Source organism: Euleptes europaea, chromosome 5 (assembly GCF_029931775.1).
Source record: "Euleptes europaea isolate rEulEur1 chromosome 5, rEulEur1.hap1, whole genome shotgun sequence".
Lineage (NCBI taxonomy): Eukaryota > Metazoa > Chordata > Lepidosauria > Squamata > Sphaerodactylidae > Euleptes > Euleptes europaea.
Genome location: NC_079316.1, coordinates 89,378,438 through 89,394,098, shown reverse-complemented (window position 1 = coordinate 89,394,098; position 15,661 = coordinate 89,378,438). Strand labels below are relative to the sequence as shown.

General features: G+C 44.9%; 1 protein-coding gene across 1 annotated transcript in view; it reads left to right on the top strand.

Moving 5' to 3' along the window:
• Positions 1 to 15,661, top strand: part of LRRC20 (leucine rich repeat containing 20) — a 122,764-nt gene that overhangs the window by 51,867 nt on the left and 55,236 nt on the right. The window lies entirely within an intron of this gene.

The window sequence follows — 15,661 nt, the reverse complement described above, 5'->3', positions numbered from 1 at the left end:
AGTATGGAACATATTTGCTGTTTCTCTCAGCCTGTCATTTTCATTTTGGTGGAGTAATTCTGGTTCACCTCAATGTTGGACAGATAGCTGTGCATGTGCAGCTCACTGGCTGAGGGCATGCCCTTGCATGCAGGAGGTTCCAGGTTTAATCCAAATGGAAAAGATTTTAAATAGCTGGGCTGTGAAAGATCTTTTCCTCAACTCGAAGTTAAGCTGCCAATCAGAGTACAGAGTACTGGGCTAAATAGACCAATGGGGCTGCCACAGGGCATCATTAAGTCACTGGGTCCTGCCATGGTTTGCTAAAGCTCCAGGGAGAAGCCAGGTTCCTTTGTGTTATTTATAGCTGATCCAGCCTGTTTATACTGCCATAAAGACTTGGGGAATTAACCAGATGACCATTGGACTGTTTTTGGATTGCAGCACAATTAAAGCACAGATTTATCAGCAAAGATGCTGTGTTTTGTAGCCAGTAAGAGATTCAGGTCATTTACAGCCAACATACCAATTCAAGTTAGACTTTCCTGTAACAAGTTATTCTGTTTTGAAAAGGCTATTACAAGACGATGTGAAATTCCTGGAAGAAAAAAAAACAAGAAAGAAAAAGCCTAATTTGAGTGGTGCACCCAGTTGTGAAAACATACACTCTGCGTCTTGTTTAGTAGTGCAAACTTCTCCCCTGATTTGGGGCTCAGAAGTAGACTGTTCTATGTATATACAGCAGAAGCCATCTCTGAACAGTACTGATAGGTTGGAGATCTCTGGCCTCCCTAATTTACCAAAAACAACTTGCAAATACTTTTTAAAATAGTGTTTTTTTAATGAAGATGAATGTACATTTGAACACATGAAGCTGCCTTATACTGAATCAGACCCTCACCCCATCAAAGTCAATACTGTGTACTCAAACTGGCAGTGGCTCTCCAGGGTCTCAGTCTTTCACATCACCTACTACCTAATCCTTTCAGCTGAAAATTCAGGAGATTGAACCTGGGACCTTCCGCATACAAAGCAGATGTTCAACCACTGAGTTATGGCCTTTTCCCCAGTTAATTGAGTAAAGCTACATACAAAAGGTGATACTGGTGGATGATCTATTATAGATAACATCAGTACCTTAAAAACTACAAGTAAGCCAATTACAAAGTAGCATTTAAAGGAGCAGGGACTTGATTTGAGCTTGAACACTGCCGGTGCATAGATTCCCAACAGGAAGGTGTGGGTCCAGCGAGCAACGAACCTCCGGTAAAACTCCCATGCATAAATTACCCTAGTCTGTCATCCTTCTCCCCTTTTCCTAAAGTTTTTCTTTATATGCCCAATAGGTTTAAAGAATCCTCTGTAAATCTGATTGACCTTCGCTTGTCTGTGCTCTCCTGTATTTAACTGATATAAAATGGACATTTTTGTGCTATTTTGTATAAAATAACCCAGTGTCTCTTTTAAATGGGTACTATATAGAATATTATTTGTTATACCTCTAACCTGCTTTTACTTTTAGAAGTCTGGCCCTGCTGGGGCTTCCAGCAGTTTTCTGCCTGGGCACTGATGATGTCTTTTACCTGTTGAGATTCAGGACCGCTATAGCATTGAGTTGCTCCCAGACTAGTCATTGGCTTTTCTCAGACCATTCACTGGGATTTTTATTGTTCCTGTTGTTACTAGTATTAATCTCCATATCCTCCATACACCACTTTTTATAACTAAACAGCCATACAAGTTTCATAGGTGGGCTCACCATTTAAAACACTGCAGCACATTGAGGGGTAGATGAAGGGGACTGTGTGCCAAGAAAAAAAACCTTTACTTCCACCAATAATATCCTAAAGGTTTTTTTCTTTTTTCATTGGAAAGTTCAAACAGAGCTGTCTTTTGAAAGGATGCAATTTATACTCATTAATACTGCTTCATCTCCTCTGGCATTTCTCTGTTGTTTGCGCTTTTTCCCTGTGAAAAATAATTTCAAAATAAAAATGGTGTGAAGAGGAGAGGAAATGTAAGATGTTGGATGCCAACAGGTCCTGCTCCCCTTCAACATGTAATTAATGAGCATGAATATTGCAGCAGGATCCTGACTGTTTTCTTTTGTGGGAAGTGAGAGGTCTTAAAATTGCTTTCCTGCTTGCCCGCCTTTTGTGAAAACTGTGTTTCAGTGGAATATTAACTGCAGTCCTAGGCTACAGTTACTCCAGGTTGAGAAATTCCTGGAGATTTGGAGGGTGGAACCTGAGGAGGGCAGGGTTTTAAGAGGGGAGTGGCCTCAGCTGGGTATATTGCCAACAGAGTTAGGGTTGCCAGGTCCCCCATGGCCACCAGCAGGGGATGGGGGGATAGAGTTGCCTGGTCCAGGTTGGGAAACTTCTGGAGATTAAGGGATGGAGCCTGGGGAGGACATAGAGTCCACCCTCCAAATCATCCATTTTCTCCAGGGGAACTGAACTTTGGACCAGGACCCAGCTTGCACCCCCTCAGAGGGCACAGTCCCCTGAATGTGGGGGGGTGTATGATATGTGGTGGTCCAAACTTTATTTTGGGCTGCAGAAGTCACACAACTGTTCCAGTTCCTTATTCAAATCTTTGCAATACAGGTTTCTGGGGGGGGACCCCAAAAGAAGCCTGTGGTGCCAGAACCAGTGTTTGGACCGGGCACCACTGTCTGTCTTCTTGCAGGGGACAGTCTCTGGAAAGTGGGAATGTGTAATGTGAGGTTGTGCAAAGATTGTTTTGGGGTGCGGCTGAGCCTCAGTGTCCGTATGAGCATTTGTCCTGGGGGGGACCCCACTTGGGAGCAGCTGGCACAAGAACCGGACTTTGGACCAGGACCCAGCTTATGCCCCTTGGAGGGCAGAGTCCCCTGAATGTGGGGGTGTATGCTATGTGGTGCTCCAAACCTTGTTTTGGGGTGCAGAGCAAATTGTCCTCAATATCATTCAGGAACGAGGAAATGTGAATAAGGAACTATGAACAAACTGGGAACCAACTTCAGCCTCATCTCAGACTCAGGTCGGAAACGCATGGCTGTATAGTCCTGTGGTTCTCCCGCAAAAGTAGCGAATCTCCCCAGTCTACACGCACGGCTGTCTGCAGACTGCAGGATCAACCCTCCCCCTTCCGTAACTTTCCCAGGTTTTCCTGTTCCTGTTTCCCCCCGATTTTAAATCAAAACCTTGCAACAGTCGTGAGTGCTTGCCGGTGCGTTTCAGCACCCGGGTCGACTCCCCACAGGGAGAAGCCACTGCCCGGCCCTGGCAGCAGCAGCAACTTTCACACACCCCGATTACAAAAGCTGGAGTTGTTAAGGCATGTGTTGGGCAGGAGCCTTGTGGACAGTGGTAAGCTTTGAGTTGGAGGTTCCAGACTGTCACACGGCACTTAATGTCCAAATTGTGTTAATGGTCAGTGATTGCATATCCTGTAAAAGACAGTACAGGAAGAGGCATCTTTGTCTTTTTGCCTGGCATGGCTTAATTGCTGTCAGCCTGTTGGCACACCCTGATTTCTCCCAGAGAGGCTTCCTTGGAAGCACTGCTGTGGTCTTTGTCTCAGGATCCTCTTCTGTGTTGACCGCTACGTGGTTCCCTGTTAGACACAAAACATGGCAGTGCTCCCCATGTTTGGCATGCGCCTCTTGGGACTTGCTCATGGTGTTACTCTGGCAGTACATCCACTCAGGCTGGAAGGCAGGGTGTGCAGATGAAAGGGTGGGCAGGCAACAGGATCTGGGAGACCCAGGTTTAAATCCTCATTCTGGCATGGAACCTCGCTTGGTGACCTTGGGCCAGTCATAAACACTCTTGTCTTTACCTACACTACAGAGTTGTCGTTGTGAGGATAAAATGGAGGAGAGAAGAACAACGTAAGTTGCTTTGGGTCTCCACTGGGGAGAAAGGCAGGGTATAAATGAAGCAAAGAAAACAATAATAATTTACAGATCAGTCATCATCATTCCTTTATTGACATAAAGTCATAGTACAGGAGATTACAAAAAGGAATAGAAATATTAAAAGGTAGCCTTTATAAAATGGTTAAAAGGCAATTATAACAAATAGTGCTGTTAATAAATACTACCGTCTAGTTAACTGAGTGGCAGACTTTTATAGCAATCTTTAAAAACTGTGCCACCATCTCCAATATATATGGGGCGAACGATTGTTCAATAAAAAAGAAACATTAAAAAAGTAAGAGACATTCAGTCTATTTGCCAACAGTTCATTACGAAATTCTGTGTCAAAACGACAATAAAATAAAACATGAGCAACTGTTTCGATACAATAGTTGCCACAAAGGCAAAGTCTGTCTGGCAAGGGGATTTTCCAAAATCTTCCTTCAAGTAACGCAGATGGCATAACGTTAAACCTGGCCAGGGAAATGCGTTGAGAAGGATCACACAGGTAAGATAAAGATGGGGAGGGATGATAGACATCCAAAGGTATCCCTAGTTTTAATGGAGAGCAGGTTTTATTAGCGGCGCTAGTAAATCTTGAAGTCCTGTATCTAATAGTCTGCATTTTTCATTTGGAAAGCTTCTGCCTCAGGAAGCATAAGCAAGGAGTCGAAATTAAGGCCAAAAGGTTTAATTTTGCTCTCAATGTGTTGAAGCCACTTAGAAGCTTGTGACTGCATGAGCATATGATAGATCAGGGAGGAGGAATCCGCCTTAAAGTGGAGGCGTAACCAGAATTTAGCAGTAATAAGCCACGCTCTTGTTGCAAGTAGCATTTGGCCCATTTCCAATCGCAGTGACGCATATGGGACACAGCAGGGCAAGCCCATTATTTTTTTCAGGAACTTGGCTTGAGTACGTTCCAATGAATGATTCAGTGAACTGATCCAAACAGGGAGACCATACAATAACTGTGCATTAACTTTGGCATTGTAAACCTTAAGGGCAACAGGGATGTATTGATTCCCTCTACTGAAGAAAAAACGAGTAATTGTTAATGAGCTGGTTTCTGCTGATTTAACTGCACATTGGTAGTGAGTTTTCCAGGATGCGTTATAATGGAAATAAACACCTAAATTATTTAAAAGATTTAACCTGCTCAAGTGAATTGCCACCAATTTCCTATTTGCATGGTTTCCAGGACTTCGAGGATACGAGGACTTTACAATGCAGTCTTTTGCAGAGTTACTCCAGTCTAAGCCCTTTCTTTTCAATGAGTTTAGACTGGCGTAACTTTGCATGGGATTGTGCTATTGGTTCCTTAATTATTGTCAGTGGGGTTCTAATCCTGAGCTGTGGATAAGCTCAGGATGTGGATTCACCGTGGCAAACTTCTGCTCTCTCATGCAATTCAGGGATATCCTGTAGGTATGCCTTTTTAAATACTGAAATTAATTGCACGATCCAGAGTGAATCTTCGTGTTTGTGGCAGTTAGGATTTTTTATCCCAAAGGAGTGGGATGAGGGCTGGACAGAGGAAAGGGTTCTCTTCCATGGTTTTTGTTTAAGAAAACAACAACTATAGTGCTCTGAATGTTCAGGGTTTTAAAATGTTAACTTGTTTTAATGCAAACTTATAGTGTCATTCACAACATACATTCAGTATCCTCTTCCAATAAGGGGTGTGTGAAACTTTACAGAATTCTGGTCGTCATCCCCCCCCTTTTTTTGCTGTCAAGTCACAGCTGACTTATAGCATCATAGAATCATAGAGTTGGAAGGTACCACCAGGGTCATCTAGTCCAACCCCCTGCACAATGCAGGAATTTCACAACTACCTCCCACACACACACCCAGCGACCTCTACTCCATGCCCAGAAGATGGACAAGATGCCCTCCCTCTCATGAACTGCCTACAGTCATGGAATCAGCATTGCTGACAGATAGCCATCTAGCCTCTGCCTAAAAACCTCCAGGTCGACTTATGCCGACCCTGTACGGTTTTTGAGGCAAGAAACCTTTGGAGGTGGTTTGCCGTTGCCTGCCTCTGCTTTTTGCACCTGGTATTCCTTGGAGGCCTCCCATAAGAACATAAGAAAGGCCCTGTTGGATCAGACCAAGGCCCATCAAGTCCAGCAGTCTGTTCACACAGTGGCCAACCAGGTGCCTTTAGGAAGCCACAAACAAGACTAGTGCAGCAGCACCATCCTGCCTGTGTTCCACCGCACCCAAAATAATAGGCATGCTCCTCTGATACTAGAGAGAATAAGTATGCAGTATGACCAGTATCCATTCTAACTAATAACCATTAATACCCCTCTCCTCCATGAATATGTCCACTCCCCTCTTAAAGCCCTCCAAGTCGGCAGCCATCACCACATCCTGGAGCAGGGAGTTCCACAATTTAACTATGCGTTGTGTGAAAAAATATTTCCTTTTATCTGTTTTGAATCTCTCACCCTCCAGCTTTAGCAGATGACCCCATGTTCTAGTATTATGGGAGAGGGAGAAAAACTTCTCCCTGTCCACTCTCTCCAAACCATGCATAATTTTATAGACCTCTATCATGTCTCCCCTTAGCCGCCTTCTTTCCAAGCTAAACAGCCCTAAGCGTCCTAACCGCTCCCCATAGGACAGTTGCTCTAGTCCCGTAATCATTTTGGTTGCTCTTTTCTCCCTTCCGAATACTTGCCAGGGTTGAGGCTGAGAGGGTATGACTGGCCCAAGATCACCCAGCAAGTTGCCATGGCATAGTAGGGATTCGAATCTGCCCTTTCCCAGATCCTAGTCCAACACCTTAGCCACTATACCACGCTGGCTCAGTGGTCCCTGTTTACTGAAGGAAATGCATTCCCATTAAAATAACGAGTTCTAGCCAGTTGTTTGAGTAGTGCTTCTTTAGCAGGCAAGTCCCTGCTCCACTAAGAGTTATTCATAGGGGGAAATATGGCTGTTGAACAAATACACAGAGACCACAAATAACTATTCTTCCTTTGCTTTTAGACAGATGTGGGGGCATAATGACTAATGGGGAGAGGAAACCCCATTTCTTTACCACCATTGCCGACTCTCCCCCCAAAAACCCCACTGCCGACCAGCTCTTCCTTGCCCAGGCTGTCGATCTCACGACCTGAGGGTCGGCGGGCAAACATGTACGCGCTTACACACCACGCACACGTCACTTCCGGTTTTCAACCGGAGTGCCACCTCGCAAGGGGCCTCATGCCACTCAAACTCTTAGTTTCAGTGGTAAAGGGCTGCTTGCGATGTGGCACTTACGGGTGTAAACGCATTGCAAGGGACCTTTTACCACTCAAACGAAGAGTTAGAGTGGCATAAGGCCCCTCGTGAGGCAGCACTTCTGGTTGTAAACTGGAAGTGATGCACGCACCAGTGCACTCACACACACACACGGTCCCTTTAACTCTACCCCAAAAGCTCCCGCCTGAGGAGAGGGGGGACCTGGCAGCCCTACATCTTTTCCATGCATTTGAGCCTCCCCCACCCCCTAGCAGCAGCCTAATCCGAGAAACAGAGCCTGCATGCTGCAGAACGAGCCATCTCTGCTGGGCAATTGAGCCTCCCCCACCTCCTGCCATGACCATTAAATCTGTAAGAAAGGTGTGGGAAGAAACACGTTTTTCCCATTAAAAGTTTACCCAGATCCATCATCTTGCTGCATACTTATTTTCTCTTCTGTTAGCCGTTGCTCTTGCTGTTTCTGATCACAAACCCATAATTAATGTCATAAATTGGAGCACTTTGTGCTGCAAAACACTGGATGAGAGTGGCAACCAATTTGTGGATTAAATGGGGAAGGCGCTTTTCAAATTGTTTGGAGCATCATCTAGGACAGGGCTTCTTAAACTTTTTCCACTCGCGACCCCTTTTTGCCCAAGAAATGTTTACGCGGCCCCGGGTATATAGGTATATAAAATAGGTATACAAAACAAACATTTACTGATAATAAATCATAAAGAAATTTATTTTAAAACAACTCTTTGGTATACATATAATTTTACCATTTATTAAAGACTAAAGCAAATTTGCATACTAATGAGATGGATGTGCTTGTTTTGCGACCCCCACATTCAGTTATGCGACCCCATATGGTACAAAATGGTTCACTTGGATAAATTATTGGACTGTGGTCTAAATTGCTGTGCATAGCTTATTGTAAGCTTATTGTAACCCACAGTTTAAGGTGCAGGTGGCCCCAGGGGCAGAGAGAAACATGCTGGGTGAGGTGTACCGTGGCCACCCCTGCAGAAATAGAGAGGGAGAGCAGCGGCCGGTATGAGCTGCGAGCGGGCAGCTGCGCCCATGACGCGGCAGCACTCCTGTCCTTGCCCACGCTCCTCGTGCCCGCACTGGTGCCCTTATCTCCTTGCTGCCAGACCCCCGCCCATACACGAGAGGAGGGGGAGAGAAGATACATACTAATTGCAAAAAACTAACACAAGACAATTTTCTAAAATGTCAAAGAATGCTTGCTCTTTTTTACGCAGTTTTTCCCCCCTAGAAGAAACAATTCAGCCTCTCAAAACCAAATTACTTCTTTTGCTAAAACTAAAAAAAAAAACCTAGTTATTATGGCCACAAAGATAAGGGTTTAATTGGAGCCAGGGCAACCAACGTTTTGCTTCACAACCTATTTTCAGTGCCCTGTTTCAGTGCTGGGAATGTGATAACCTTTGACCATTTACAGAATATCTTTCGCCACTGAATAATCACAACCAGTGTCCATTTGTCTGGTGTTAGGGCAAATGTCTTCCAGATAGGGAATGGGAGGAGAATGGGTATCAATCAGTGTGACATTTGGGTGGCGATCACACACTTTTCATTTTGAAAATTCAGTCACAAGCTGTCCTCTTTAACAGGTCACAAGAAAGGCAGGCCTTACGTAGCAGAGCTTTGTTTCCCATCGTTTAGAAACCACAGCCATGCTTGTTTAAGTTGAGCCACCCCCACCTCGTATTCAGAGTCCGATTTTTTCTAAAAGTTTTAAGCGATCTTACCAGACATTACTTCCCACACCGCAAAACTGAAAGAAAGAAGCCTGATGCAAGCTCATATCTCTGTACCCTAAGACTCCCATTTCAACAATAAATACAAATGAATTGAGACCGAGGAGCACTTAAGGGAGAATCAAACTGGCTTACAATCGACCTTCCCTTCCCCTCCCCACAACAGACACCCCGTGAGGTAGGTGAGGCTGAGAGAGTGTGACTAGCCCAAGGTCACCCAGCTGGCTTCATGTGGAGGAGTGGGGAAAACAAATCCAGTTCACCAGATTAGCCTCCACCACTCTTAACCACTACACCACGCTGGCTTTAGGGTTGCACTGTACAAAATGGTTCACTTGGATAAATTATTGGACTGTGGTCTAAATTGCTGTGTATAGCTTATTGTAAGCAGGATCCTATTATTTAATTTCTGTACCTCTTATTGTGTCATGCTAATACTTATGCTATGCTTCAGTTCTTTCTGGTAGTTCCAGACCTCTAAAATCTTAATGCATTGGTTACTGCATGTCCCTTTTGTTGATTGTACTGACTCACCATGTGTAATCCGCCCTGAGTCTCTGATGGCCATCTGTCAGCAATGCTGATTCTATGACCTTAGGCAGATCATGAGAGGGAGGGCACCTTGGCCATCTTCTGGGCATGAAGTGTGGGTCACTGGGGGTGTGGGGGGGGGAGGTAGTTCGGAATTTCCTGCATTCTGCAGGGGGTTGGACTAGATGACCCTGGTGGTCCCTTCCAACTCTATGATTCTGTGAGAAAGGCAGAGTATAAATAATGTAAATAATAATAATAAAAAACAGAAGCCATGTTTTTGGGACCCAAATAACACAGTGTGCAAGCTTTGAAGTTGTCCTCAGGCTGGATGCTAAATGGGGGGAGGGAAGGAAAAATATCTCATGATCTTAGAGGTCTTCTCTTGTAAGAATCTTGTGTGGAATGCTGAGCAGGTATGTGCTGATTTAAAATGGTGGCATCCCACTGCAAATAGCAAAATCAGCAGTTGGTCAAATGTCTCTCACAAAATGCAAATTTGAAAGCCCTCTAGAAGAAATACCTGCAAGTTGTTCTACTCTGGGCTATATTAGTCTCCCATACAGAGTGTGCATGCTAATATCAACCTGGTAAAACAGTATTTCATCTAGAGGGCTTTCAAATTTGAAATTTGTTATATACCCTACATACATCCCTGAGCTTTTATAATTTTGTTTATATATTGTGATACATTGTTGGTGTATGCACTGTATAGGTTTTTAGTCTGACCACTGATGAAGGCCTGTTGGCCGAAATGCATATGGTGTGTGGTTTATCAACCTTCCCAGTTGCAATTGTGCTTCGTTTTATCATTTTTACTGTTTTTAACCTTGATATAAGCCCCTTAAAATAAATATATTTCTCTATAGCATCATTTTACCTTTCTCCACCCAACCTTGGGTACCCAGCTCTTGATTATGAGGACACCACCTCATGGCAGAGATGCCTCTGCTTTACAGGTTTCTTGTTAAGAGGGTTTGTGCTTCGAGGATGAAGGAAAAATGCCTTGTGAATATTTGTGTGTGTGTTGGGGGTGAGATCCAGCCTCTCCTTCCTTCTTCCTGCATGTGCTGTTTTGCATTAATCTACCACTGGATTCTTTCATCCCCCATGCTGTGCTCATGCAAGTCCTACGTGTCAGGGAGAGCACAGACCACATTATTCCAGCTGCAAGGCTGCCCTGGAGAGAAATGGCCTGTCCCTTTAGTAGAGGCTTAATGTGTGGAAATGGGCTGTTGGAGCTGTTCATGGCATGGTGGTAAATAACATCACCTGGCAAATAACAGCCTATTAGGCCTCTAATAAAGGGGCAAGACATTATTTTCGAAGTCTGCTAGTAACCCTAAATTCAGCGGTATTTGTAAATGAATTCTAGGACAAAATGAGTATACAGTGTTAGATAAGAACTCTGCCGCCCCATGCTTAGTTGTGACTGCCAATAATTGCCTCTATGAGTTTTGATGCTGTTTTTCAAAAATTTCCTTTTCTTGAAAGAAAAAAAAAGGGCCAGACTGTTCCAAGGAAATCTTTTCTGCAGTTAAGCAAAGGCATATGCTACAATACGAGAAGGAAGATGCTGGAGTCGCAGTTAGGGAGTCTGCATGTGAAAATGTCAAAGTGAATCTATGTTGTGTGTGTGTGTGCACCATCAAGTCACAGTGGACTTATGGCAACCCCGTAGGGTTTTCAAGGCAAGAGACGTTCGGAAGTGGTTTGCCATTGCCTGCCTCCGTGAGGGCTGAGAGAGTTCGGAGATAACCAAATGGCTCAAGGAAGCAATTTTGCTCCAGGCCAGATTGGCTGGAGATCCTGGAGGGTTTTTTTCTTCTTCCCATTTTCTGGGCATGGAGCAGATGTCACTGGGGGTGTGGGGGGGTAGTTGCAAATTTCCTGCATTGTGCAGGGGGTTGGACTAGATGATCCTGGAGGTACCTTCCAACTCTGTTTCTATGATTCTAAGGTCACCCAGCAGGCCTCATGTGGAGGAGTGGAGAATCGAACTGGGTTCTCCAGATTAGAGTCTGCTGCTCTTAACCACTACTTTACGCTGGCTCTCGAATCAATGTTACTCTTGCTGAAAGTAACCCCCCCCCATTCCTATCTTCTGTAATTTTTGAAAGATACGTTCCCTTCTTGATTCATACTTTTAGTAACTTGACTTTGGGGAGGGGGGAAAGTGGAGATAAAAATCTGAATAATCCCAAAGTGATCCTTCACTTGTCCTTACAAGACTAAAAAGCCACAGTAACTAGAAGAAGAAGAGTTGGTTTTTTATATGCCGACTTTCTCTACCACTTAAGGGAGACTCAAACCAGCTTACAATCACCTTCCCTTCCCCTCCCCACAACACACACCCTGTAAGGTAGGTGAGGCTAGGTCCCCCAGCTGGCTTTTGTGTGTAGGAGAGGGGAAACAAATCCAGTTCACCAGATTAGCCTCCCCCGCTCATGTGGAGGAGTGGGGAATCAAACCCGGTTCTCCGGATCAGAGTCCACCACTCCAACTAGTGTAACTAGTGTCCGTAGTTATATTTCTTCTGAGACCGCCTGGTAAATTAAAGGAAGCAATGCTAATGTGAATTGGCATGTCATTCTTCTGGACAGCAATGGCAACCACCCTACAGGTATTAGCTGGAGATCTCCTGCTATTACAACTGATCTCCAGCTGACAGAGATCAGTTCACCTGGAGAAAATGGCCGCTTTGGCCATTGAACTTCATGGCCTTGAAGTCTCTCCCCAAAACCCTGCCCTCCTCAGGCTACGCCCCAAAATCTCCTGCCAGTGGCGAAGAGGGACTTTGGCCACCCTACCTTCAGGGTAACACCTAGGGATAATTAATTGATGTTCCCTGCCTTCAATTGCTGTTAACGTTAATTATTAAACAGAAGGAGATAACCTCCTGCTATACCAACATCAGCCTTGCAAATTAAGTCCATTATAAATTTTATTTTGCAGCATTTTAGCTTAAATTCCACCCAGAGTGAAGGTCCTGGAACGTCAAACATTCAATCCTTATCTAATTCAGTAGAAATATTTGTCTTCAGAGAGAGAATGGCTGGTATTACCTAAGGTGTTAATCAAGAACTGCCCAGATCTGCAAACAGATCCAGGACAGAATACCCCCAAAGTATGATAGCATCCTTGTTTGGTTACAAACAGCAGGAAAATGGGATGTTTTGAGTTCATTATGTACTGTAATTTCCATAACGGTTCTTGGCCTTTTCTACTGTTTGCTACTGTTATGAAAAGACAGAGAGGATATAAAATTCTGTCAATGTCTGAGGGAGAACAAATCATGGGTACCAGGATGTCTTTTTTAGACAGTAATTTTTTTTCTGTCTGAATAAACACTTCGAGAATCTGCCTGCACCGTTAGTTTGGGCTGTTTGCTGTTTCTTATGCAGGGTGCTATCTCTACATTAGAAGTTCACATAGACTTCACTGTGCATCAGATTTCAGTTCTGGAAGATGAGATACTGCGATACCTCAATTAAGAGCTGCGTTTAAAAAATACATATAAAGGCGTGATTTGAATGTTGGGGGTTGGTATTAATGTATCTCTTATATTAACAGGCGAAAAAGAAAAAGAAGGAAAAAAATCACAAATAGAAGAGTCATTGGAAGGAGTGCTATTGTGGAATACAGCCAGGGATTTTCACTAAGGTGTCCCCCCCCCACCATCTTTTTTCTACTTTTATTAAAAAGGCCACTGCTGGAGATTTAGGGTTGCTAGGTCCTTCTTCGCCACCAGCGGGAGGTTTTTGAAGCGGAGCCTGAGGAGGGTGGGGTTTGGGAAGGGGAGGGACTTCAATGCCATGGAGCCCAATTGCCAAAGTGGCCATTTTCTCCAGGTGAACTGATCTCTATCAGCTGGTGATCAGTTTTAATAGCAGGAGAGGTTGGCAACCCCATGGAGATTGGAGTCACTGAGCGGGGTTGAGGGTTGCTGAAGTAAAATCCTATTTCATCTCAGGGTCTTGCACAGCTGGCTCTGACTTGGACAAGATATTTTAGCAATTTGTTCTATTGGGACTGAAAAAGAGATCCTCCCCCATTTTCTTTTGTACAGTATTCTAAATAAACTAATACCATCTGTCACAAGTGGGTCACAAATTGTTTGACCTAGCAGTGAGATGTATTTAAATTGTAAAGGAATGCAAGAATTGATTGCAACTGAATATCTGTTTGAGGCTAGGGGACGTTGCCGACAAGAAGACAGGAACAAGGTAGTTTGTGCAAATGCAGGGCTAGGAATTGAACCTAGGAGGAATTTGTATAGATGGCACAGCAACCTTTAACTGGGAGCTCTGTGTCGGTCTGTGGAACAGCAGCTCTGGCATACTTCAGGGGCTAAACCAGGGGTGGGGAACCTTTTTTCTGCCAAGGGCCATTTGGATATTTATAACATCATCCGAGGGCCACGCATTCTGGCCCTCCCCCCTTTAACCCCTCATTGTCGCCAGTTCCACCCCCAGCCCTCTTGTAGTGCAGAGGAAATATGTTTCTCCACGGCCCAGGTGGGAAAGGGTTAACACGGTTTCTTGGGCGGTCCTAGCAGCTCCATAGCTAATGACTCTTCTGCAAGGGGGGGGAAAGTTTCCTTTTCTCAGCAAAACAAACTCACATCCGCCTTGAATAGAGGCTATTCCTGTCCGGGGGAGGGGGTGGATCACCAGTCTTAGATCCTTCTGAGCTAGAGTTCTGCCAGGACCCACAAAGGGCCAGACCAAATGACTTCGCAGGCCTTATATGGCTCCCGGGCCTGATGTTCCCCACCCTTGGGCTAAACAGACATTTCAAGACCACCAACTAGGAAGGCCTAGTCTAAGCATGCAAGCCAATGAGGTGGCATAATGGGTTGATACCAGTTTGGATTATGAGTCAGGCATCACAGTCCTCTTGGTCTTTCAAATAAAAATTAACACATCGAGGAGGAGGGTTTGTTTAATTAAAACTTCAGTGCCACCTTTCCACTCAAATAGGGCCCCCAAGGCAGCTAGGTTCTAACCTAGCTCTGTGTGCCATCCTTGTTTTCCACTAACAGGGAATTATTGAGGTAGGGAAGTGCTGAAAAATAGCATTGCCAGTCTGTGCATGCCAACCGGTGGGAGCTTCAGGGGCAAGGACATGGTGGGGGTGCAGCATTGTGTGCACTGCAGCTTGGGTTGCCAACCTCCAGGTACTAGCTGGAGATCTCCTAATATAACTGATCTCCCGCCGATAGAGATCAGTTCACCTGGAGAAAATGGCCGCTTTGGCAATTGGACTCTATGGCATTGAAGTCCTTCCCCTCCCCAAACCCCGCCCTCCTCAGGCTCCGCCCCCAAAACCTCCCACTGATGGTAAAGTGGGACCCGGCAACCCTAACCTACAGCATGACTTCTAGGGGGAAATGGAAGTGATGTCAGGTAGCTCTGGGAATTTCCAGATAGAGGTTTTGGCAATTCCTAGACTGCTACCCGTCACTTTTGGGTTTTTTAACTGGAGTGACATTGCCATGCACATGTTCTTTAAAAAATCCCCCACAATCACTCATACTGCCAGAGCTGCCGGCGGGAGGCCTCCCTATTGAAAAATGTAATCCCATCCCACCCTTATAGTCTGAAATGGTATTGTCTGTGGTATCACCTCAGCACTTTCCTATCTCATTGCTCCCTCATTCTGGTGTATGTCTAGATCAGGCCCAAGGCAGTTTATAAGTAGAGTAGTGGAAGGAGAGCCAGCATGGTGTAGTGGTTAAAAGCGGTGGTTTGGAGCGGTGGACTCTAATCTGAAGAACCAGGTTTGATTCCCCACTCCTCCACATTCCCCATTCCTCCACAATCTGGTGAACTGGGTTTGTTTCCCCACCCCTACACATGAAGCCAGCTGGGTGACCCTGGGCTAGACACAGTTCTCTTAGAGCTCTGTCAGCCCCGCCTACCCCACAGGGTGTCTGATGTGGGGAGAGGAAGGGGATTGTAAGATTCTTCCTTAAGATTCTTAAGTCAGCATATAAAAACCAAATCTCCTTCTCCTTCTGTGTTTGTTTTCTATCAACATAATTGAGAACGTGCTGGTGTTCAGTTGCACTGATATGATATCCCTCTTTCAGTGAGTAATTTTCGGATTGCATCTCACACTCTGCATTAGCTAAAAGATGACTTCTGCAGTTAAATTCCTCAGTGCTGTTGTGTGCCTCTCAGGCTGAAGGCATGTGAAGCAAAACTATCCTAAATAA